The 27,329-nt window shown below is 40.0% G+C and overlaps 1 long non-coding RNA gene and 1 other non-coding gene across 2 annotated transcripts; both read right to left on the bottom strand.

The window, feature by feature from the left end:
• Nucleotides 1-254: 254 nt before the first annotated feature.
• LOC114816484 lies at nucleotides 255-392 on the bottom strand. Its single transcript, XR_003764264.1, has one exon. It is a non-coding gene; the product is annotated as a small nucleolar RNA SNORA7 (small nucleolar RNA).
• A 5,110-nt stretch (nucleotides 393-5,502) lies between these two features.
• On the bottom strand, nucleotides 5,503-25,582 carry LOC114815431. Its single transcript, XR_003763198.2, has 2 exons — nucleotides 25,412-25,582; nucleotides 5,503-5,914 (listed from the first exon to the last, which is right to left on the bottom strand). It is a non-coding gene; the product is annotated as an uncharacterized LOC114815431 (long non-coding RNA).
• Between the last annotated feature and the right edge of the window lie 1,747 nt (nucleotides 25,583-27,329).

The following is a 27,329-nucleotide window of genomic DNA, read 5'->3' as shown; positions in this document are numbered from 1 at the left end:
ATCAATAATCAAAAGCCACAGTAGAGATACTGTATTGTATTATGCTGTCAAATTGTCTCCAACCTATAGTGACTCCATGGATACATCTCACCCAGAATGACCCATCTCCATTTGCAATCGTTCTGCTAGTGTATCCATAGTTTTGTTGGTAAAAATATGGAAGTGATTTACTATTGCCTTCTTCCATGCATTAAGCTTGAGACTCCACTCTTGACTCTCTCTCATGCCACTGATGCTCAGCACAGTGAGCTTTGACTTGTAGCAGATTATCTTCTACTTGCTAGCCATTGTCCAAGCTAGGAATGGAATGGCTATGTCTCTGCTTGACTCTCCCTCCAATAGCTGAGACTGGTAGATTACTGGAAATTCCCCAGGCTCAATATTGAGAGGGATAGTAGAGATATAGGTTGCTTCTCCTCACTGAAGCAAACAAGATAGACACTTTTAAGCAGTTGATATTCACTCCACTCTCAGCCATACAGCACAATGTACAAATCCATAATTTATTTTAATGTCCATCTTGCCTTCTATATCACAAGATCTGTGTGGGTAGGAAATAGGGAAAGTGCCTTCCAACTCTAAGTGCTTAGTACAGTGTTCTGAACATACTAAACACAATAAGTACCACTGATTGATTGATTAATTGATTTTACAGACATCATGGAGCAGTTTTGGGGATGGAAGTTTAAAGGATACAGACATAGCAAGGCAAGTGGGGTGGAGTTGCTGGAACAATCTGAGAGAATGGTGAAGTAAGTAGAGAAAACAGTGAAATAGCTATTGTAATAGTAAATAAAAGATACCCAACTGAATTTTAACTCTTAAATCAGACACATAACACAAATGTCATATGGATTAGACCAATTATCTATCCAATCCACACTGTTCTAGTTCAATAAGGATATGAAATGATGCTGGGAGAAAAACTGTTCTTGACATATAGACTCATGATTAGGAGTGTACGATCTGATATTACTGATGTTTATTTCTAAAATCCCATGATAGACCTCACTTCTACAAATTGGTCCCAGTTCTTTTTGAATCTACTGTTACAATCTGCTTGTCCAATTTACTGAGGTAATAAATTTAATATTTATCACTAGCCAACAAAATGCTTTCCTTTCATTTTGGCTTGGAACCAATCATCTTTAACTCCCAAGAGGCTTTTTACATTCAAATCGCTCTAAAAATACATTATGCAAGATCTGAATTTCCCTTTTGCTTCCATTTTCTTCTATTCAAAAAGTGGAGTCTTTTTTTTTTTTTATCATTTTTGAAGCTGTAAAACAGTTGTAGATAAGAAGCTGTCATTTCGTAGATAAGTTAATTCTGAATGAAAACAAAAATTCCCTCTGATTTTTTTAATATTCTATTTTCCAACAAAATATATGTCAACCTACTCATAGAATTCTATTACTATTTTAGTTATCTCTGCTGACATATGCTAATACTTCATATTCACTGGAAAGTATCCTGTCTAAACCTTCCCAATGCCTTTACCTGGTTCCTCTGCATCCCTCCCCTTGTTTGTGGGGGATCAATCAGGGCTCAGTTCTGGACCATCTATCTATCTATCCCCACTCCCTTGGAGAACTCATTTATACCCACAGTTTCCATTACCACATACAATATACATATGAATATATAATCCATACAATATACAATTGTAGTCTACAGTGGTATTCAGATGATTCCTAAATCTACCTGTCCAGTCTGAGCTTTCTCCTTCTCTGCAGTTTCAAATTTCCTCCTCCCTTCAGGACATCTTTACTTGGATGGAGAAGCAGCGTGGCTCAGGGGAAAAAGCACGGGTTTGGGAGTCAGAGGTCATGGGTTCTAATGCCGGCTCCGCTATTTGTCAGCTGTGTGAATCTGGGGAAGTCACTTAACTTCTCTGTGCCTCAGTTCTCTCATCTGTAAAATGGGGATTAAGACTGTGAGCCCCACATGGGACAACCTGATCACCTTGTATTCCTCCCCTCCCCCCCCCCCCAGCGCTTAGAACAGTAACACATAGTAAGAGTTTAACAAATACCATCATCATCATTATTATTATGTTCTTCTGACACCTCTAACTTGACATATCTAAAATTGAATTCCCAAACTGTATCCCCCAACACTGCCTTTCCAATCATTTTAGACAACAGCATCATTATCTCTATTTCACAAGCCAATAACCGTGGCATAATCCTTGATTCACGTTGTTATCAGAGGTCGTGGCAAAAAAAATTAGGGTGGAAAAGGTTTATGTTCAAAAATGGGCAGACTATATGCACTGGGGCCTGCATGACCCAAACTGGGTTATAAAATGTAAATGTGTAAATGTGTATAGAATGTAAATAATGGAATCATTCAACCTGATAATAATAATAATAATAATAATAATAATAATAATAATAAATGTATAATTGTTAAGTACTATGTGCCAGGCATCATACTAAGCACAGGGGTGAGTACATGTAAATCGGATAGGACACTGTCCCTGACACACACTGACCTCACAGTCTCAATCCCCATTTCACAGATGAGGTAACTGAGGCCAGAGGAGTGGAGTGAATTGGCCAAGGTCACACAGCAGATAAATGGCAGAGCCAGGATTAGACCCTTTGTCCTTCTGACTTCTAGGCCTGTGCTTTCGCCACTACACCATGTTGCTTTGAGTTTCCTCATCACTTCTTTTGGAGTGCACCCAAAGTAAGTGGGCAGAAGGAAAATGTAACAACAAATGCCTCTAGACTAGTAAGGTAGTGTGATCAGAGAATGTGTCTATTATACTGCTATACTGTACTCTCTTAAACACTTCTGTATCCAACTCTAAATCAAACAGAAACTTCTTACCACTAACTTTATGACAGTCAGCTATTTTTCTCTCTACCTTACCTCACTGATTTTCTACTACAACTCAGCCCTCACACTACAGTCCTCTAATTCCCACCTATACACTGTGCCTCATTCTTGTCTGCTTCAACACCGACCCCAGCCACACTTCCTCTTTCTGGTCTGGAACCCTTCCATCATGTGATTTGTGAATTGTGCAATGAAAACATGAGAAGCAGCATGGCCTACTGCATAGAGCATGGGACTAGTAGTCAGAAGGACTTGGGATCTAATTCTGGCTCTGCCTCTTGTCTGGTTTTGTCTGTCATTCAGAATGTTGACTGTTCAGTAACTGTCTCTCTTTATTGCTTAACTGTACTTTCTAAGTGCTTTGTACAGTGCTCTGCACAGCAAGTGCTCAATAAATATGACTGACTGACTGAATGAATAAATCACTGAGCGACTCAGTCTGCCAACCATTCTGCGCCTGGACTGACGGTTGTGTTCTGAGCCTTCCCAGGAGGGACTGGGATTAAATGTGCCTGATTTGGAGCAAACTGGGGTGTTTGTCTTCTCTGCACTATACCTCACCAGGAGTGGTAGCAACTGTTCTCTTTACATTTCCCCACTTCTCAAACACTTCCAATGGTTGTAAAGTTCTCAGCACATAGTAACACTTAACAAGTACCATAATTACTATTATAATTATTATTTGTCACTCAATCAGCAATTTCCCTCTTATCTCGCTGATCTCCTACTGCAACACAATCCACACAAACACATCATTACTCTAATGCAACCTACTTTCTATACTTCACTCTTTTATATCCCACCACCTACCTCTTGACCCTGCCCTCCCTGGGGCCTGGAACTTCTTCACCCTTCATAGATGACTGTCCATCACTCTCCCCACCATCAAACCCCTCCTAACATCACATCTTCTCCAAGAGGCCTTCCTCGACTAATGCTCATTTAGAAGAGAACCAATCTTCCCCTATGATTTGTTAATGTACTTGGTTGTGTACCCTTTCATTCATTCATATCTATTGAGCACTTACCATGTACAAAGCACTGTACTAAGCTCTTGGACTGTACAATTTGGCAACAGATAGAGACAATCCCTGCCCAACTAATTTCAACAATCTGATACTTGCCCCAGCCACACAGCACTTATATTCTACTATTTTCTCTATCTGTAATTGATTTGAATATCTGTCTCCCCCTGTAGACTGTAAATTCCTGATGGGCAGGGACCATGTCTACTAATTCTTTATATTATACTTCCCCAAGTGCTTAATATACAGTGCTCTGAACATAGTAAGCACTCAGTGATGCCACTGGTTGACTGTTTGATGGATAAATACCTGGATTAACATTGTGGTCAGTTGGATGGAGAAGATCCTGGCATTGTTGTGGAGGAAGAAGAAAATTTAAGCATCCACTAAACTGAAACTAGGATGTTTACTGAAAACATTTAGGGAACATGGAGAATACGAGGTATTGGCACTACTGTTATATTTTGCATAATGCCAGCTAAGGTTGAACAATCCAATTACTTCGTCTAAAAAAAAATGTGCTATCAATGCTGGGCAAACCGTGAAGCGCTTAAGATAAAGCACAGTGTGCAAACAAGACACACTAAATCTCCACTTCAGAATGTGATAATGCATACTGCACTTCTTGTCTTGGATTCATCAGTGTCTGACATAAACACCATTGTACTCAGCATATCTGGTAAAGTTGTATGAATAATTCTATGAGAAATGTCTTCTCTGATTGGTAATATGGCATGAATATAGCCCAACGATCATAAATTAATTTGTACTGTTAAGAGAAACAATTCTGAAAATCCTGAAATCATACTCTTTAAGTGGAAGACTACAAATAAAGGATGTAGATAAAAATATTCTATTTTTTTTTATGAAGCCAAAAGATGTTTTCCACATATGAAGAGTTCTGAGAAATCTCAATTCCCATTTCTCTTTTTCAGTCGTATTCACCTGATGCAACCGTATATTTTATACAAACCCACACATCTCCTTTTTATTCTCTACTGCAGCATGTAGATTGTTGTGAAAGTGTATTGACCAGGTACCATTAAATAGAGAAATTTGATAGTCATAATTTCAAACCGGGTTAGGATAAATTGTGCTAGGAAAAAGATTATTCATGCTCCAGAGAAAATGAAGCAGTAAAAATGCAGAATGTTGTAATCTACTTTACACAAATTGAAGTTAAACCTTTCACTGAGTCAGAAAACAAAGGGAATGGAACAAAATAGAATCCACATCTGAAAAGAGTGCCTATCTGTTTTATGCTACAACTCAGAGAACAAACACCTAAGAAAAAAAAATTGGGGTTTTGACTGAGGAACTGAGGATGATGATTTACCTGTTTTTTTCCTCCTTTAACAGTCTTAATTTGTGAAATTTAAGAAGCATAAATATATTATATACTATAAATCTTTCCTAGCCCTTTTCTCCAACATTAGTACTATTGGTGGACATTTCTTCATCCCATAGGTCAAATTGGTCAGGATAGACTTGGCACCAATCAAAGATTTTGGATAGTATTCTCAATACTGTTGGATCTCAATAATTTCAAATATTTGCATGTTTTAGCCTTAACGATTCTTCTGACAGTACTTTCGCAATAAAAAAAAATCAATTCCTAGGAGTCCAATCATCCAACTTCCTTCTTGTTTTAATTATGAATAGAAAAAGAAATAGACACAACTGCTTTTTCTAAACTGAAATGAGTGTCACCAAATGGTCAAATATAAAGTGATCCTCTGTTTTCAGGAATTTCACATGAAAACATGACCTATAAGTGAAAAATGACCTATAAGGATGACATACATAAAGCTGAAATGAGACAAAGTTTTGGAAGAAATCAAGAAGTGGTGGACCTGGGATTAGGTCCTTCTGACTCCCTATTCCTCTTCTATCCACTAGGCCACACCACTGCTTCTTCTATCCTCCTTTTTTTGTTTTTGTTTTATTTCAGCACTCATACAGCAGCTGTTTGGGAATCATGGTGCCACTCATTTTCTTCATCACTTGCCTCATCCAGAGTAGCTGTGTTAAAATGAAGGAAACTGGAACCAGAAGAGACACGGTTTCTATTAGTACAATATATTGGTTTTTTTAAAAAAATAGAATCTATATTAAACTTCCAAAACATGCGTATGAAATGACTAGAGTATTAATAACAATCATGGAGGTTTCCTGCATGTTCCACTTGTATAAGACTAATTTTCAAAATTACACCACAATATGCTAGGCATTAATATAAAATATATGCAAAGATGGTTCCTATCCACAAAGAGTTTCCACAAAGAGTTTATGGGCTCTGCACAATTCTGAAGATAAACAAAGGGCAGATGGGGAAAGTTTTAGTCTCTACTTAATTTGTATTGGGAGAGGTTTCAGACTGCCTCTCATCTGGCAGACAGATTAGACAAGGGAATAAGAAGGGATATTTGAGGAGTCGAAGCACTTTTAATTTTGGCACTAATAAAGCTGTCCTTCATCTTTCAAAGACACCACTGATAGTGAAGATCACTTATGAGTGTATGTGGCTTAAAAAGGCAATTGTGGGAGCCACAGTCCTGACCACATTAGGCACATTAGGCACATAAAAACTCTGCCAGTTATTGTGCTTAATGCTTGCAGCACCTGGTTCTGGTTTCTCTTTTGTCTCCCTGTCTTATTCCATTATGAGCTTTTGTACAATAGCCGCTCACTACTACTAATAATACTACTAAGAAGCAATTCTTGATGGCAATTAATCATGCAGATCTCTTCTCAGCAACTGATTCCAGGCTTCAGCTGTGATGTAACACTGAGTCTTTGTTTCCTCCATATCATTAATAACAAATAATTGTGGTATTTTTTAAGTGCTTACTATGTGCAGGCACTTAAAAGGTAATTGGGTTGGACAGAGTCCTTCTTCCACAAAGGGGTCACTGTCTTAATCCCCAGTTTACAGATGAGGGAACTGAGGCACAGAGAAGTTAAGTGATTTGCTCAAGGTCACACTGCAAAGTGGTGGACCTGGGATTAGGTCCTTCTGACTCCCTATTCCTCTTCTATCCACTAGGCCACACCACTGCTTCTTCTATCCTCCTTTTTTTGTTTTTGTTTTATTTCAGCACTCATACAGCAGCTGTTTGGGAATCATGGTGCCACTCATTTTCTTCATCACTTGCCTCATCCAGAGTAGCTGTGTTAAAATGAACATAACTTTGATGCTAGGACACTATGTTCTAGAACTTCATAGTCCATGATCTTGTCTTGCTATTTGATCTGGCACTAACAAATGAGAAACAAAACTTCATGGGACTCCTGGGTCCTGGAATTGAGGTAAAAGGACGATTTTCCTGGCTGAGTCAATATCACCCAATTTTTTTTTATGGTATTTGTTTAGACCTTACTATGTGCCAGACACGGTACTAGGTGCTGGACTAGATATAAGATTATCATGTTGGACACAGTTCCTGTCCCAAATAGGACATATAGTCTAGATCCCCATTTTACAGATGAAGTAAATGAGGCACAGAGAAGTTAAGTTACTTTCCCAAGGTCACACAGCAGACAAGTGGCAAAGCTGGGATTAGAACCCAGTTCCTTCTGTCTCCCAGGCCCTTCTGATTCCCCATGCCCATGCCAGAAAAAAGGTTTGGGTCACAAAGCAAATGGTCTGGGTCATTCATTCAATCATTTATTAAGCATTTACTGTGGGCAGAACACTGCATTAAGCTCTTGGAAGGTACAGTGCAGAAATAATGGAGGTGCAGAAATAATGGAGACAATCCCTGCCTACACCGGGTTTACAGTCTAGGTGGGATAGGGAGACAGACATCAAAACAAGTAAACCAAAAAGATACGAAACACTTCACAAATTTGGGCATCTCCATCATGGGTGCCAAGAAAAAGCCTTAGCAAATCACCAGTGTCGATTAAACCCTGAATGACAACAAATGATAGAGAACATCTCATGCTGGTCCACCCAACTTAGATTAGCATAGTGAGTCTCAGAGACTCCTCAGATCATTGGTTGGATTGAAGGGAAGGTGAAGTACAATCCAGAAACCCTAGACATCAGGAGTTAATTAGGCTTGCTTCTGAACCAGTCAGGAGCTATGCATGAAGAGGCAATTCCCAGAATGTGCTGCCTCATCTCTACATTCCCAAATAGCTCTCATGAGACTGATGGTCCAAATTCTAATGAGAGGTACTTTTCAATCCAGGGAATGTTATTCTGAAAGTGGTACTGCGAAACACCCATGGTCAGTAAATAGGCAGGGTCCAGTCAAGTCCTCTTGTCTTGACTAAGTCTCCCCTTTCCTCTTCTCCCATTCCCTTCTTCACTGCCCTGATTTGATCCCTTTGTTTTTCTCCTCTCCTAGCCCCACAACACTCATGTACATATCTGTAATTTATTTATATTAATGTCTATCTACCCCCCTCTAGACTGTAAGCTCATTGTGGGAAGAGACTGTGACTGTTTATTGTTATATTGTCCTCTCCCAAGTGCTTAGTACAGTGCTCTGCACACAGTAAGTGCTCAATAAATATGAATGATTGAATGAATGTCTTTTTTTTTAATATCCAACCATGCACTTCACCAAAGGTAGAAATGATTTAATGCATTTCTCAAAGTCAAGATTATTCTATTTTCTATGGTCTTTCAAACTCAATTGTCAGTGAACAGAAACTCATAATTCAGTTTTTGTGGGATATGGACACTGAAATAAGAATTCACTCTTGCTGGAATTAATATATGTAAGAATCAGTGTGGCTTAATGGGCCTGAGAGTCAGAAGGACCTGATTTCTAATCTCGGTTTCACCACTTGTACCCTGTATGTTCTTGAGCAAGTCATTTCACTTCTCTGTGCCTCAGTTAACTCATCTGCAAAGTGGGGATTAAGATTGTGAAGCCCACATGAGACATGGTCTATGTCCAACTTGAATATCTTGCATCTACCCCAGTGCTTAATACAGTGCCTGGCACATAGTGAGCACTTAGCAAATACCATAAAACCAAACAAACACAAGTTTATTTATGGTCTCAGTTTAGTATCCTGCTCTTAATGCTAGCCCCTGAATTCAGAGTATACAGAAAGGAAGATTCTACTTAATAACATGGCTTAGGAATAGTCTCTCTCTTTGATTTTTTTCCCATTTTACATTTCATTTTCCTTTACTAATGAATGGCATATGATCAGTGTATTTTGATCTGATATAACTTTCTAAAAGCAAGGAAGCTTACTAGTTACCCCACTAGCCTTTCACCTTCTGAATCATACATCATACTCAATGCAAGGGTTTAATTATATCTGAAGATATCTGTTCAGTTCTTAGAAACTAATTTACATCCATGATCCAACACTTCTAACAACCGGGCACAGTTTGCCTTCTTTGATCTGGAAGGGTCCAGAATGAAGCCAGCACAAACAGAATTAGATGTCTTCACTTAAGAAAATTTTTTCAATTTTGTAATCAGATTGAGATATAAGAAAACTTTCAACTGGTACTGCAAGAAACTGTGGGAGAGGAAATTCAGAACTTTGTCAGTTGGATACTAAACATGGAGATACGTTATGCTTTCTCCTTACCTAGGAACTTCAAGTTCTTCAGCTCATAATTTTAAGTTCTTGTTGAATAACTTTTCTAAAATATTGCTAAGATGGAAAGTTGAGCTACATTCTAGCATTTCCAGATATCATTAAGGGATATGTGTCACTCTGGATTCACACTGTGCCTTCTTCTCCTGCTCTTCTACACTGAGGTGCCATGCAGAAAACTGAGAATTTGCTAAATACTAGGAAACCACAGGTATAATGACACTTAGGTGTTTTCAGGATACATGTTTGGGCTCTTGAAGGCTTCTGTCAATTTTCCCTTGGGCAATAGAAAATACTCATACTAGACAGAAGCCACTCAGAAGAAATGAAAGTTAAGTAGTCTGACCTGTATTTAAATGAAAATTCTACATACCCTCAGTGACCATAGATGAGAGAAAACCTTTTCAAACAAAATAATGAGTAGAAAATACTTTACCCAAGAATATTTACTTAAAAGGCATATAAAAGAAAATTCAGATTTAAGACACAAAGTCCAGAAATCTACAAGCCATTAATCTCTGGCTTTTCTTCCCAGAAGCTTGATTTGATAATTGACAATTTACCACACTGAAGGCCTGCTTCCAGGAGATAAAGCAAGATATCCTCTCTCCAAGTCCCAGTTGATCAATCAGTCATACAGTGCACTGTACTAAATGCTTGGGAGAATAATACAACAGAGTTGGTTGATGTATTTCCTGCCCACAATGAGCTTACAATCTAGAGGGCAGCAGCAGAAAAAAGATGGAAGGATCCTTCAGGTTTGTGAGCCCTTTACTCAAAGATTTGGACACATCCCAAAACTGGCTGAAAATTTCACCCCGACAGTGGATGCTAACAGCTCCTCCAAAGCTCTGATGTGTTCTGGGAAATGTGGACAGTATAGCTCCTTTGTCTACTAGAAGATGCAGTTTCCTTCCTGTTCCTTACCTACAAGCCCCTTGCCAACCTCCAGACAGGACCTCCATTTGGATATTTTGAGATCACAGTTTTCACTAAAGAATGACTGAAATGTAATACACACAGTTGAGTAGCTGATACTGGCTTGAATGCCATCAGGCTTCTTGAGCTCACCCCTGGGGTTGCTCACTCTTTACGGGAGAGGCCTTTTGGTCTAGACATGAAGATACATCACCTTTTTCTTGAAATAAAAGTCAACTAGGATGTTTAAGATTGCAAGTACAAGTAAAAATTTAAAATTTTATGGGTGCCACCCTGTAGCAGTTGCTTAAGTCTTCTTCATTCAGGAAATTCTCAGAATTTGCCTGCCTAACTCGCTGATGTGCTTGGTTGGGTATCTGTACTTCACTGAGTATGAAACAGAAAAGACAAACACGAGAAGCAGCATGACCTAATGGAAAGAGTATGGACCTTGGAAGTCAGAGGTCCTGGATTCTCAGCTCCCCCTCCCTTCCGCATCACCTTGACATGCTCCCTTTTCTCTTCCTTTCCCCATCTCTGCACCACAGCATTTATGTATATATGTATTTATCTATAATTGTATTTATTCATGTTAATGCCTGCTTGTTTTGATGTCTGTCCACCCCCTACCCCCCTGCCTCATCTAGAATGTAACTCCGGTGTGGGCAGGGATTGTCTCTCTTTATTGAATTGCATTTTCCATGCACTTAGTACAGTGCTCTGCACACAGTTTGATTCATTCATGATTGAATGAATGAATGAATCCCAGCTCTACAAATTGTTTGCTATATCATCTTGGGCAAGACATTTAACTTCTCTGTGTCTCAATTCCAACAAATACCAACATTATTATTCCTTTATCTGAAAAATGTGGATTAAATACTTGCTATTCCTCCTATTTAGACTGCGAGTCCCATGAGGGACAGAGACTTTGTCCAACCTAATAAAATTGTAGCTAACTAAAGGCTTAGACAATTGTTTCACACGTAGTAAGTGCTTAACAAATACCCTAAGTATTATGATCATTATATCATTTTTCCATTTCTCTACATCACACTTGAAGGGATCTTCAAGTCCTCTTTATTCAGCTGGACCTTAGTGCAGGAGTGATGTTCCATCACTCTTTCCCACTAACAAGTACACAGAACCAAGCCTGAAAGCCAAGATCAACAAGTTCACTGTGACATGGATGTTTAAGTGCAAATACTATTGAGTCGTTTCTGATCCATAGCAGCTCCATGGACACACCCTCTTCAGAACGTCCCATCCTCTATCATAAGGTCGTGTTGGTATGTGTATCTGTACAATATGTATATCTATAAACATGTCATGGATGGCATTTCCCTTTCTAACATTTTTGCACTCTAAGGTTTCTTCAAGAAGGAGAAGCAGAGGATCTGGAAACACACTGGTGGTATCCTCACAATAGAAAAATTCCAGAGCACCACCTTTGAGCTGAGGGCAAGAATGAGTCTTTGCTCCTTGGCAGCTGGCCTCTCATCTCCAGGACATAATTCCCCTGGACTCCCCATGCCTTCTGAGTGATGGCTGTAGAGAGATGAAACTTGTAAATGGGATCTCAGCTAGCCCTTCTAGAAGAAGTCAAGGGAGCTGGGGAGACAGTGTGGTCTAATGGAAGGAGCCCGGAATCAGGAGGCAAGAGGCCTTACTTTTACCCTGAGTCTGACACTTGCCTGATGTGGGACCTTGGGCAGTCAATCAATCAGTTATTTTACTGAGCACTTACTGTGTGCTGAGCGCTGTTCTAAGAGCTTGGGAGAATATAATAGAGTTAGTAATATGCTCCCTGCTCACAGTGAGCTTAAAGTCTAGAGGGGAGCTTATAGTCTAGAGAGGGGTCACTTACCTACTCCTTCCTATGTGGCTCTTCCCAAATTATGTTCATAGATGAGCCCCTCAAGGGACAATGTCCATGTCTAAGTCCAACTTATATAATGCTTTTCCAGTGCCTAATGAAGTGTTCTATACACAATAAGTGCTTAAAAATTATTACTACTACTGCTACTGCCCATCATCACAGAGAATTAAGTAGCAAAATTGGTTTGGGGGGGGCGGGGAGGGCATCTTTAATTGTGTAAAAGATGTCTAACCAAATATAGATATGTCAGAAGACAGTGTCTGTGACATATTTTTTTTCTTATAAGGCAAAATAGTTGGGTTGAAGGATATAAATTATTGGACTGTGAACCCTCAAATGATTAAGAAGAGGAGACATTAAGTTGAAAATCTCCATGCACTTTAAGGAAAATTAAATTCCTGCAGTTCTTGGTTTTTGATGATCACTCTGGGTATGTCTGTATGAGAAAAAAGAACCCAAGCATGCTATTGTGAAGATACAAATTCATTATTCAGGCTAATCACTATTAGGCTTAATAGAAGTCAGCAGCTCTCAAGAGCCTTGAGGCTGAAGCAGCCCAGTGGGATCTTCATGTGTGCACATAGCTCACAGGATAAGATATAGGGCTGGAAAATTCACTGGAAGGCCCAAACAATAACACTGGAGTAGGAAATGTCCCTGGGAGTAAAGGGAAGATGTAAAGTTACCAAGCACAAACAAAAGTGTTCTTACTACCTAAGGCTCTATCAATTCATGCCGGGAGAGGGCTGCAGCAGGGAAAGTCATTCTGACATCAGAATAACCTATTATGTTATGGTACTTTATTCTTTTAGATTGTTGGGGAAAGAGGCAGAGAATGCCTCTTTAATTTGGCCTCAGTGGTAAGCCCTTAGTTTATTAATGAACCTAACCAAACATAAACCAAACATGTTTACTGCCTCCCAGGGAACACACACACATACAATTGTTAACATGTACTTATGAAATTAAGTTTTACAAGCTATGACCAAAGTCTTCTTACTATCCCTATTATTGATTGAATCAAATATATCAAAGTCAAGAGTCAAGATCATGATTAAATCATACTCAACCAGAAGTGACTTTATGTTTGAATTTTCTTTCTCCAGAATTGTATGTTCCCCAAACTTGAGACTTGATATTATAATTAATTTGAAATTACTTTCTTCAAGTAACACTTGCTTTATTCAAAAGACCACTGAGACAACTACTAGGTTTTGCACGAAAATGGTTCAATAAATCAGCAGGAAGTCTCAGTTAATAGTTATCCCATTGCCTGTAGTGAACTTTTCAACAGTATATGTATATATACATATGAAGTGGACACACACGTATATATTTGTGTAAAGTGGACTCCATTAACAGCAGATTAGTTTGCAGCCAAGTGAATAGATGGCAAAAGAAGCTTATCATAGTGGCCCTGTTCAAAGCCTGGCACATTTCCTGATTGGGGGACTCCTTGGAAGAACCAGAAAGCATGGCCTATGGTACTGTCAAATCTTCATGTGCCTAAGTTGGGCATCAGTGGAAAATGTATCCTTCAGTTTCATCACTGGAGAGTGAAGAAGGATAGTGTTCTATTCATGCCTTTGTCTGGCAGAGGATGGAGGCAGGAGCAGAAGTTTAATTCAATAACGCATGTAGGGAAAGTGAGAACAGCTGGCAATGTGAGAAGGACAGAGTGCTACCAAGAGAATAAAGATTCACTGAAAACAAGATAAGGGTAGGAAGTAGAATTCCCATAATCTGGCTGTATCTTTGAGATGGGATCAGGGCAAAATATAATATTTGAATATCTTTTGAGACCATTACTCCTTTGATTTATAACTGACAGATTAGAATAACTAGTTGATAGAGAAGATTTTCTGCTTTCTAAGCAAAGGTAGAAATACTTAAGCTAAAGAAATTAATGAGAAACAAATGAGGAATTTTAACCAGAACACCAGGGATAACTATAGACTGTACTTCACAGAGAAGCACACGGAGAAGCAGCGTGGCTCAGTGGAAAGAGCATGGGCTTTGGAGTCAGGACTCATGAGTTTGAATCCCAGCTCTGCCACTTGTCGGCTGTGTGACTGTGGGCAAGTCACTTAACTTCTCTGTGCCTCAGTTCCCTCATCTGTAAAATGGGGATTAAGACTGTGAGCCCCACGTGGGACAACCTGATTCCCCTATGTCTACCCCAGCGCTTAGAACAATGCTCGGCACATAGTAAGCGCTTAACAAATACCAACATTATTATTATTATTACTTCACTACAGCATCCAGGACTTTAACAACAGTCTGGGGAGTTTTGCAGGCTCAAGGGATCCACTCTGGTCCATAATAGCTTAGGTTTATAAATAAATCACATAAATCAGATCTCCACTGAACGAATTGGAGATTCCAGAAAGGACCAACTTTCAAGTTCACATAATCAGTGTCGGTGCCATTTTCAACAACTCGGAGAAATGTGACAATGATTATTAAAAAAAATTGGTAGCATTTTTAAGAATTAGCAACCAACAGCTTTAGTTACTTATTACAGCAAAGAAAGAAAACAGAATGAAAGCAGCATGGCCTAGTGGATAGAGCATGGGCCTGGGAGTGAAGAACCTGTGTTCTAACCCCAGCTCTACCATTTGCCTACTGTGTGACCTTAATAATAATAATAATAATGTTGGTATTTGTTAAGCGCTTACTATGTGCCGAGCACTGTTCTAAGCGCTGGGGTAGACACAGGGGAATCAGGATGTCCCACGTGGGGCTCACAGTTTTCATCCCCATTTTACAGATGAGGGAACTGAGGCCCAGAGAAGTGAAGTGACTTGCCCACAGTCACACAGCTGACAAGTGGCAGAGCTGGGATTTGAACTCATGAGCCCTGACTCCAAAGCCCATGCTCTTTCCACTGAGCCACGCTGCTTCTCCAAGGGGAAGTCACTTAATTTCTCTATGCCTCAGTTATAGCAACAGTAAATTATGATTAAGACTGTGAGCCCCATCTAGGGCATGGACTGTGTCCAACCTGGTTCACTTTTTATCTATCCCAGCACTTAGTACAGTGCCTGGCACTTAGTAAGTGCTTATTAAATACCACTGAGAAAAAAAATAAAGAAAACAACCCAGATCACTTGCCACAAAAAGTGCCTCTCACACTGAAGAGTCATAGAAATAAGTGAAAGCCAGAGAAACTTAATAACTGAATATGATTTGGATTTACTCTAATTCCAGAAACTCCCATATTCTATATGAGTTTAACCACAAAACGGCCTATAGACATTTGTAGTCAGACACAGATGGAATTTTAAAGTGATGTAGTCTTAAAATTTCACTGAGGAAAGATATGCACCTGTTACTCAAAAGACTTGGACTCTAATCCTAGCTCCAAAATTTGCTGGCTGCTTGATCTTGGACAAATTCCTCAATTTATTAATCTGTAAAATAGGGATTAAATAACTGTTTCCCTCTTCTTTAGACTGAGAGTCACATGCGATATAGAGGCTGAACCCAAACCGATTATCTTCGATTCACTCAATTGTATTTATTGAGTGCTTACTATGTGCAGAGCACTGTACTAAGCAGTTAATCTATTCAAATGCTTAGTACAGTGCTTGGGACATAGAAAAGCAGCATGGCCCAGTGGCAAGAGTACAGACTTGGGAGTCAGAAGACATGGGCTCTAACTCCCACTCTATCACGTGTCTGCTGTGACTTTGGGCAAGTCACTTAACTTCTCTGTGCTTCAGTTACTCATCTATAAAACGGGGATTAAGACTGTGAGCCCCACGTGGGACAACCTGATTACCTTGTATATACTCCAGTGCTTAGAACAGTGCTTGGCCTCTCTTCTCTCCTTCTACATCCAGCTCACACACTCTGCTCCTCTGACACTAACCCTCTCACTGTACCTCATTCTCACCTTTCCTGCCATCGACCGCTGACCCACATCCTACTTCTCCCTCCTCAAATCTGCCCAAATTAGCACACTTCACTCCTTCAAAGCCATACTGAAAGCTCACCTCCTCCAGGAGGCCTTCCCAGACTAAGCCCCACCTTTTCCTCTGCTCCCCTCACCTCCCTGTTGCCCCGACTCTTTGCTCTAACCCCCTCCCCACCCCACAAAACTTGTGTATACTTGTATATATTTATAATAATATTAATTTTTGTTAATTATGTGTATATATAATTATTTTTATTTATAATGATGCTATTGATGCCTGTTTACTTGTTTTGATGTCTGTCTCCCCCATTCTAGAGTGTGAGCCCATTAAGGACAGGGATTGTCTCTATTTGTTGCTAGAATGTACTTTCCGAGCAGTTAGTACAGTGCTCTACACATGGTAAGTGAATATGCTCAATAAATACTATTGAATGAATGATTGAATATAGTAAGCACTTAAAAATACCATTATTATTATTATTATTACTCTTAGTAGTACTTAACATATAATTCTGTATAACCAGAATGTCTCTGAAACACGTCCTATTGTTCATTCAGAAAATATCATTCAAAGCACTACCTATGAAAACTTAGAATCTTCAAGTTCATTTATTTTATATATCTAAAGAAATAAGTAACCATATTCTATGAACTACTGTACTATAAATAACCTAATAGAGAATGATTTGAGTAAATTTGATCCAGCTGTGAATGGCCTCAAGAATCTAAAGCATTATTCACTATACAATTCTGAAATCCCATTACTCTAGACATAGTGAATGAACTGGAAGTAACATTAATGTGGAGAGTAACTTAGCTCTTCCAGAGGGATGATCTAGATGTTTACTGAGCACTTTCTTTAAAAAAATCTCATTTTCATTTTACCAGTTCTCTATACATTAGATTTGTCCTAAAAAGAGACTATAAAAACAATCCTCAATCCTGCTGTCTAGTTGTTTCACTAACATTTCTAATAAGTTGGTAAATAGACCAGAATAGCTTGAGGGACTTAGAAAAAAATCAATATCACTACTTATTATGCTTTTCAATTGTATTGCTTACAGGCATTGTGAAAACAAGGAGAGAATCACTTGCTCAGTATTAGCTACTGAGTTCTGTTTAGTTTGCTCTTTCAGTGACCATTTCCATTTCCAATACATCTATTTTACATGTATTAATGGCAAGTTGTTACAAAATGAGTGTGTTTAATTCATTAAGAATATTGATAAATTCATTAAGCACCATTTCACAAATCTATGGAGTATACTATTTTGTAATAAATGTTATCATTTTCAAACATGAGATAAGTTACCAATTTCATTTTTTATAAATGCATTTTTTTATATACCTAGAAACACTGACCTGGAAATTTTCAAGAGATCAAGCATATATGATCTGATAAAGTTAAGAAAAATATTTGGGAGATGGACTTTCTCCTTCGCAAATTTTATGAATTTTTTTTCTCCCCATACTATATTTGTACTCTTGATTTCCTAATAACAAATGACTATATCTTACAATTGACAGCTTGCTATGAAACAATATTTTTTTCGAGCCTTGATTAAGAATTAAGGAATTTATGAGTGCTTTTTCTGCTGGCTGGCATCACATATAAAATTTGCATGGGCTTTCCCCCTCATATTTATGCATCTTATATTTAAGTGTTATTTAATTGTGAATAAAAATGGCTAAAATATGTAACACCAGCTGTGTGAGTCTAAAACAAATACACAACAAGCCCCAAGCTTGATGAAATGGACAAAAACATAGTGGCTTGAAAAGACCAAATCCTATGGAAAATATTCAAGTAAAATCTGGAGAGCATTATGGAGAAAAGCTGCCACAATCATTCAAACAGAAAATGGCAGTGCCCTTTCTATGGCTGTTACCCTATATCTAGTTTTCTGAATGAGTTTCTTCATCATTATTCTAAACCATTTCCATATCATACCTTTTGGGGAAGTAGAAAATCACTGACCCTTTTGTAGATATTTAAAGGAGCATAAGTAATATCTCTCTGAAAAGATTTGCTATAAGATCCAGTCCCTTGATATGTTAATAAGATCATAAGGTTTGTAATTAGCAATGTAAATTAGAATACAAATGCAGAGAACAAGAGAAGTTAATAAAACAGTAGAATAAAGAACAGTTCACTGTTAGCATAAGGTGACTTTTTATCCCGCATTAGGCAGTCAGGATTTCATTATCCCCCTCAAGTCTACTGATTTCCAGAAAATCCATGAGATGTAATAATGACCCACTTCTGGAAAATGTATTGCTCCCTAGTAGATCTAAAGTGTTTATAGTTCTTACTACAAGCAGGATAGATTTCTTTAGAAGCCAGTTGGAAGTGTACAAAATTGTTGTGTAATGGTTCATTTTCATTGCTAGATGCATTGTGTCATACGTTGCAAATATTCAAGCCACGGAGTGTGGAAAGGGAAGAAATAAAGATAAGGCGCATATAGGTACCATCTTTGAATCAACCAGGGAGTAAAGATCCTGGAGACCAAGGGAAAGAAATCAAAACAGTCCCTAGGGGATCAGGATTGAATCTAATAATGATAATTGTGAAATTTGTTAAGTTCTACTAAGTGTCAAGCAGTGGGATAAGCCTGGGATAAGCCCAGACTGAGCTCCTCTTCTCCCTCTACTCCCTCTGCCCCCCCCCCCCTTTTACCTCTCCACAGCTAAACCCTCTTTTTCCCCCTTTCCCTCTGCTCCTCCACCTCTCCCTTCCCATCCCCACAGCACTGTACTCGTCCGCTCAACTGTATATATTTTCATTACCCTATTTATTTTGTTAATGAATTGTACATCGCCTTGATTCTATTTAGTTGCCATTGTTTTTACGAGATGTTCTTCCCCTCAACCGCTCAACTGTATATATTTTCATTACCCTATTTATTTTGTTAATGAATTGTACATCGCCTTGATTCTATTTAGTTGCCATTGTTTTTACGAGATGTTCTTCCCCTTGACTCTATTTATTGCCATTGTTCTTGTCTGTCCATCTCCCCCGATTAGACTGTAAGCCCGTCAAACGGCAGGGACTGTCTCTGTTGCCGACTTGTTCATCCCAAGCACTTAGTACAGTGCTCTGCACATAGTAAGCGCTCAATAAATACTATTGAATGAATAGTTAGATACAATACAACCGGATCAGTTACTTTCCCTGGTCTATATGGGCCTCACAGTCTAAGATGGGTGAAATCATTCATTCTTTTATTCAATCATATTTATTGAGCATTTACTGTGTGCAGAGCACTGTACTAAGCAGTTATAATAATTATGGTATTTGTTAAGCGCTTACTATGGGAGCTGGCCTTGACTAGCCGGGGAGTCTCTGCTGCTCAATGCCTCTCCCTAGTAGTGCCGGATGAAGGGGTAGTAGCATATTTGTGACATATCTTTTTCTGAACACAACGCAGAGTCTGTAAAGTTGTTCTTCCACAGTAATTTGGTGCCGTGACCTGGATGACAACGCTTGACAACGGTCCGGAGCAGTCAATCTCTCAGTGACCCTCATGGCCTCAACCACAGAGGTAAGAGACCTTTTGAAACAACTGTTTGGGGCTCAGAGATAGAAGGACTGACTGAAATGAGCTTACATCATTAGACTGCTTGGCAAAAGGTCCAAGAACTTGGCTGGGAAGCCCAGCTTTTGCACTACTCTGTCGTACTTCCTGGCTGCCAGTCTGGCCTAGTCTCACTAAATAGAGAAAAAAGCAGTCGCTTCCCCCCAGAACAGAAAGTGATTTGGAAAGCAAAAGCAACCCGTAGAGGGTGGTTAAGGGGTAGCTTCCTCCGCTTCTTGCCCCATGCCAGCAAGTCATCAATCAAGCAATCTATCAATGAATGATATTTAGTGGGTGCAGAGAACCAGCCTGAGTGCTTGGAAAAGCACACACCATCCCCACTACACTCCAACTATTACTAACTGGGGTCACGGGAGTCAGAGGACCTGGATTCAAATCCCAGCTCTGCCACTTGTCTGCTGTGTGACCTCGGCAAGTCACTTAACTTCTCTGTGCCTCAGTTCCCTCATCTGTAAAATGGGGATTAAGACTGTGAGCCCCATGTGGGATAACCTGATTACCCTATGTCTACCCCAGCTTTTAGAACAGTACTTGGCACATAGTAAGTGCTTAAAAATACCATTAATATTCTGTTCGGCACAAGTGAGTAATTTGGTCCATTTAACAATATAGACAGATTGGGATTTTTCTCCAGGCACAGGGCTCCAAACTCAAGGTGCAGGGTGGTAGAGATCTGGGGCACAGGGTGCCAGGTCATCAGAGTGGCACAGGGTGCCAGAAGGCAATAGTCCTTAGGAAAATGGGAAGAAGACAATTAAGAAGACAATTCTCACCAAAGAGAACTCCGGCTTGTTTCAGGTAAATTCATCATGGACCAAAAAAATTGATAAGGTCTTAGAGAAATGGGAATTTTTACCCAAGATAAACTCACTAAATTTCCTTTTGAACTTTTGATCTATATAAAATTAGTTCATCATTGGAGCTTTGGAATCTAAAGGATCCGATTAGACCTATTAAACTGTAAACCTGTCAATGGGCAGGGATTGTCTTGGCTCAGTGGAAAAGAGCCTGGGCTTCGGAGTCAGAGGTCATGAGTTTGACTCCTGGCTCTGCCACTTGTCAGCTGTGTGACTGTGGGCAAGTCACTTAACTTCTCTGTGCCTCAGTTACCTCAACTGTAAAATGGGGATTAACTGTGAGCCTCACGTGGGACAACCTGACTACCCTGTATCTACCCCAGCTCTTAGAACAGTGCTCTGCACATAGTAAGCGCTTAACAAATACCAACATTATTATTATCTGTTGCTGAATTGTACACTGCAAGCACTTAGTACAGTGCTCTGCACATAGTAAGCACTCAATAAATACTAGTGAATGAATGAATGAACGAATGTGCCAAACATTCATTCATTCATTCAATAGTATTATTGAGTGCTTACTATGTGCAGAGCACTGTAATAAGTGCTTGGAATGAACAAGTCGGCAATAGATACAGTCACTGCCGTTTGACAGGCTTACAGTCTAATCGGGGGAGACAGGCAGATGAGAACAATGGCAATAAATAGAGTCAAGGGGCAGAACATCTCGTAAAAACAATGGCAACTAAATAGAATCAAGGTGATGTACATTTCATTAACAAAATAAATAGGGTAATGAAAATATATACAGTTGAGCAGACGAGTACAGTGCTGAGGGGATGGGAAGGGAGAGGAAGAGGAGCAGAGGGAAATGGGGGAAAAGAGGGTTAAGCTGCGGAGAGGTGAAGGGGGGGTGGTAGAGGGAATAGAGGGAGAAGAGGAGCTCAGTCTGGGAAGGCCTCTTGGAGGAGGTGAGTTTTAAGTAGGGTTTTGAAGAGGGGAAGAGAATTAGTTTGGCAGAGGTGAGGAGGGAGGGCGTTCCAGGACCGCGGGAGGACGTGGCCCAGGGGTCGACGGCGGGATAGGCAAGACCGAGGGATGGTGAGGAGGTGGGCGGCGGAGGAGTGGAGCATGTGGGGTGGGCGGTAGAAAGAGAGAAGGGAGGAGAGGTAGGAAGGGGCAAGGTGATGGAGAGCCTTGAAGCCTAGAGTGAGGAGTTTTTGTTTGGAGTGGAGGTTGATAGGCAACCACTGGAGTTGTTCTAAGCACTGGGGTAGGTGCAAGGTAATCATATTGTCCCAAATAGGACTCACAGTCTTAATCCCCATTTTACAGATGAGATAACAGACACAGAGAAGTTAATCAGCTTGCCCAAGGTCACACCGCACACAAGTGACGGAGCCGGAATTAGAACCCACGTCTTCTGACTCCCAAGCCTGTGCTCTTTCCATCAAGCCACATTGCTTCTCTAATAATAATTATGCTATTTGTTAAGTCCTTATTATATACCAAACACTTTTCTAAGCAATGGGGTAGATACAAGGTAATCAGGTTGCCCCATGTGGGGCTCACAGCCTTAATCCCCATTTGACAGATGAGGTAATTGAGGAACAGAGAGGTTAAGTGGTTTGCCCAAGGTTATACAGCAGATAAGTGGCAGAGCTGGGATTAGAACCCATGTTCTCTGCCTTCCAAGTCTGTGCTCTTTCCATTAAGCCATGCTGCTTCTTTGATTAAGCCACATTGCTTCTCTGGCAGAATCAGTGAGGCCTAGTGAAGAGAAGCTCATGGCCTAGTACATAGAGAAATGGGCCTGGGAGTCGGAAAGACATGAGTTCCAATCCCAGCTCTGCCACTTGTCTTCTGCGTGATCTTGGTCAAGTCACTGCACATCCCTGAGCCTTAGTTACCTCATCTGTAAAATGGGAATTAAGATTATAAACACAAACTGGTTACCCTCCTTACCTCATTGCTTAGAACAGTGCCTGGCACATAGTAAGCACTTAAGAAAAACACTAAAAAAAAGGCACTGAAACCAAGTTTACTGATGAGGAAACTGAAGGACCAAGAAGTCAACTGACTTGCCCAAAGTCACTTAGCAGGCCAGTAGTAGAGCCAAGATTAGAACTCAGGTCTCCTGCTTCCAGTCCTGTCCTCTTTTCACTAGTTCATCCTGCTATTCTGCAGGAATCTGTGGGTAGAGGTCACAGATAAGAGAGAAATGCTAGTGGAAGCAGACACTCTACCTCTGCTACTCTTCACTTCCCAGGCTGCCTATTCCCCTCCATTCTCCAGTCTCCTCCACCACTGTTCCTTTCTTCCTTCCAGTGCAGCTGATGAAGTAGGTTCTAGTTCTTCTCTGCATCATGGTATTCCAGAGCATGGCTCCTCGAGTTGTCTCCCCAGTATCCCTATTCTTCTCACTCTTTCTGACCTCACTAGGTCTTTCTTGTTTGCTATTCTGTTTCACTATAAGGTGGAACATTTTTTTGTTATGGAATGTTATTCAGGTGAAATCTTCAAATGGCTTTCTTACATATCTTCGGGGCAATCTGTCTTTAAATTACTAGGTCACCTCATCTGGCAAGCTGGAGGAGGAATTGGGTAAGAGGGAGGTGGGAGTTTCTGTGAACCTGGAGAGGACCTTTTGGTGATTGAGAGAAAAAAAAAATTGTTCTAGGGAATTATTAGGTAACTATGGGAGGATTGAGAGCTAAATAATGGCAAATTAGCAGTGTTTTAATAATGATGATGATGATGATGAGAGAAGTTAAGTGACTTGTCCAAAGTCACAAAGCTGACAAATGGATTAGAACTCACAACCTCTGATTTCCAAGCCCATGGTGCAACGTTGGAGATTTATCAAGCTAGGGGGTTATAGGTTCTTTGTCCACAAGGTTAAGCTCGCAATGGGGAGGGTTTATTACAGAATTCCCCTGGTCCCTTGAGTGATAGTAGAAGTACTTTGCTTTTTCTGAAAGTTTTAGATAATATAAATATCACCAGGTAGATATTAGTGGAAACAGAAAGCTGTAAATATCTCACCTTATCATTATCCCGAACAAAAATTGTCTGCAGTCAGTGTGTGGCCAGTTCTAACCAGGGAATTCCGTGAGATGCACTATGTATTTCCACCATTGTTCTTTTTGTAATTTCTATTAAAGTCCTATTTATACAACACTGTGGATATAGGAGATTGGGTGAAGGAGGGTGAAACAGTCAGAAATTGGTGAGTGCCTGCTGGGGCTATGTCTTCATTGAGGAATATTTATGACCATAGAACAGCGTAGGGTACTTTGATGGGAAGCTCAGCAGTTACCCTCAAAATAGCAGGCTAATGTGTGCAGAAAATATATCAGTATCTACCAAGGCTTATACTCTAAGACTTCCTTGTTAGTGGTGCTTTTGCATTGCACTGGATCTATACTGTGGTCACTTTGGCCATGGATGGACCTGTATCTATAAAAGTCTGTATGCACTTTGAAAAGTTCTTCATCCACGCACCCTCTCTTCCTCTTTTTAACTACTGTCTCAGTAAATATACATCTATATATATATATATGATTACCAGGCACAAGAGATTAGGAGTAGCCTTCCTAACCCTGACTACCAAACCACTAAAGCAATACTCAGTTATTCTGTCATGTTCTTGATCCTAAAGCCTTCATTATGGACTGATGCCCATGTGTTGTTTACAAAGGCAGATGCTTTCAATTAAGAAATGGTTACCACAGTGGTGTCATCTCAGCATGTCACAGAACCAACTGAATGATAGACATTTTTTATAAAAATTTGATGTATCATTCACTCTAGACGCTCTTTTTTCCATGCTGCATAACAATCTATATAACTTCTGTCAAAAGATAGGCTTGGAAAGAGCACAGGTCTGGGAGCGAGAGGACCTGGGCTCTAATTACAATCTGCATGTGCTGGCTGTGTGATTTTGGACAAGTCACTTAACTTGTCTGTGCCTCAGTTACGTCATTTGTAAAATTGGGGCTCAGTACTTAATAATAATGATGGCATTTGCTAAGTGCTTACTATGTGCAAAGCACTGTTCTAAGTGCTGGGGAGGATACAAGGTGATCAGGCTGTTCCACATGGGGCTCACAGTCTTAATCCCCATTTTACAGATGAGGTAACTGAGACACAGAGAAGTTAAGTGACTTGCCCCAAGTCACACAGTTGACAAGTGGTGGAACTAGGATTTGAACTCATTACCTCTGACTCCCAAGGCCATGTTCTTTCCACTGAGCCACGCTGCTTCTCCTTCCTCCTGCTCCTACTTCCCCCTGCTACTTAGATTGTGAGACCTATGTGGGACAGGGACGATATCTGACCTCAATATCTTATGTAAACCCCAACACTTAGAACAGTGTGACACATATAATAAGTGCTTAACAATTACAACAAATAATCATTATCAATTTGATTACTATCATATTTGCAGATTCCCAGAAAATTGGAACATCACTGTTACTTGTCCCTGTTAGAACAGTGCTCAGCGCTTACAGCAGTGCTTGGCACATATCAATAATGAATACATTATTATTATTATTATTTTAATATATGTTTCCATCATTTTAATATATATTTCCATTTTCAGACCTGATTTTCAGTAATTACAGTATGAAATGTACATATATGGCTTTTTTTGCTAAACAGGCCCATCAGTGGAAAACACTTCAGAACTCCTATATATCTGAGCTCTTATTTCTTCAGAAATGTCCTAGATGGGCTTAGTCTAGAGAATATCAGGTGGAAATGTGCTAAAACATGACAGTAAGTCAAATAAGTTTCAGGACAATTCTGGTAGAGAGGAAAGTGTGAGTTATATTTAGTGACTGCCTTACCTGAAATAACTTTCTGTCTTTCATCAACAACAGTAGGATATAGTCATTGGGGAACTGCTTGAGTACATCTTTTCCACATCTGTCAGCTATTTTGGAGGATCCAAGGCAAAGAGATAGCACTTTGGTACAATGTATGGGTTTGTACCTCTCCCTACAGGACTTCGGATCCATAAAGCTGTAAAAGAGTTGTTGAAAGAATAAATAATAGTTGGACAAACATGCTTAATTCTTCTAGGAAAGATAAGTGGTGAGGACCTGACAGATAAATGAATTACCTAAAAATACTTTTCCACTTGTACTATATGTGCTGGTACAGTAACACTGATGTGGCCTTAACTAGACCATAAATATTATCAATTTTCATTTAGCAAGCAGAAGGTATCTTTGCTGGCTGATCTAAGATTGATATACCTATTTTTGTCAATTTAAGATAATTTTTGACCATAAACAATAATGATCAAGAACTATCAGTGAGCAGCTAAGCATTGTAAGGGATTGTTAGGCAAAGATTTATAGTAATTAGATATGGAAGGGCTGAAAAACAAGAGGTTGAATCATATAGACTGCCACTATTCTATCCCATTATGCTGAGTCCATTCCGGCTCTGATGTCCTTAACAGTTTCAGGGGATCCAAAACAAAGGTGGGGCAGGGGGTAGCAGCTTGGAGAGAAAAATAAAGTGGAAAAAAGTGGTATATTTCCTACCACTGCAAAGAGGACAGTAGTGTAGAAAATGCCTAAACAGTAGGTCATTCCAGTCTTTATATCCACTTTCTCCTAAGTGGTCCCAGCAGATGTTCTTAGGTCCAGGCACAGAGTAAATGTTGCCTAAAAAACTGGCCTTTTTTTTTTAACCTTTTGTCCACTGATCTAAGCCCTCCCCAAGACAGTCATGCTGGCACAAGTCCTCCAAGTCCTTACATTGGTTGTTGGGCTGTCAATCGGTTCCCTAAGCCAGTCAGTGGGGTGGGGCACACAGGGCATCGCCATCCTGGGTTTCTTGCTACCATGAGCCCAGGGTCTGGGGCTTGAGCACTAGGAAGAGACAAGGCATGGGTTCATACTGGACTCCACAGTACAGGAAGGTAGAGCCCCAGTACCCACCACCATGAGGCGAGGGTTGGGAACCGGGAGGAAAAAGAAGCACCATGAAAGGTCAAACCCTCACCAGACTCTAGAGTGTAGTGGGGAAGAGCCTGGGTTCCTGCTGGTTTGGGAAAGAGTACTGGACAGCAAAAGGGGAAGGAGCCATTTGGGAGGGTCAGAACCGTACCAAACTCCTGAGTTCATGGTGATGGAGAGACAGAGCCTGGATCCCTGCTGCCACAGGGCTGAGAGTGTGAAGCAAGCAACCCAAATGAACTGTGGGAAAAGGATTTGAAGCAGTTTGGGGGGAGGTGAGACAGGAAAGCCACAGGAGTCAAGGACTCACACACATGGTGGTAGGTGTGTCCAATAAGAGGCAATTGCAAGCCCAAGGTTCTTCATCACAAGTGAAGCCTGGCAGGATGCTGTGCAACCAGCACTGAAAGAAGAGACTTACAGGTGGAACTAAGATGTGTACTGTAACAATGAAACTGATGATAATAATACTCTTTTGCCTTTTGAGTGAGTGCTTAGGACCTGGCTTGCAGGGAATAATACTTATCATCCCTATCCAGAATATATACTAATATAAAATGTACTAATATATATATATAATATATATTTAATATGTATACGGTACTAAGTGCTTGGCAGAGTGCAATACAATGGAGTTGGTACATACATTCCCTAGCCAAAAAGAGTTTACAAACTAGAGGGGTAAACAAACATTAAAATAAAATATGCATATGTACATAATTGTTCTGAGGCTGAGGATGGGTCGAATATCAAGTGCCTAGAGAGGGTACAGATCCGTGTGCATAGGCAATGTAGA

This window comes from Ornithorhynchus anatinus, chromosome 1, assembly GCF_004115215.2.
Source record: "Ornithorhynchus anatinus isolate Pmale09 chromosome 1, mOrnAna1.pri.v4, whole genome shotgun sequence".
NCBI lineage: Eukaryota > Metazoa > Chordata > Mammalia > Monotremata > Ornithorhynchidae > Ornithorhynchus > Ornithorhynchus anatinus.
Note: the sequence above shows the minus strand (reverse complement) of the source record. Positions and strands in the feature narration are given on the sequence as shown.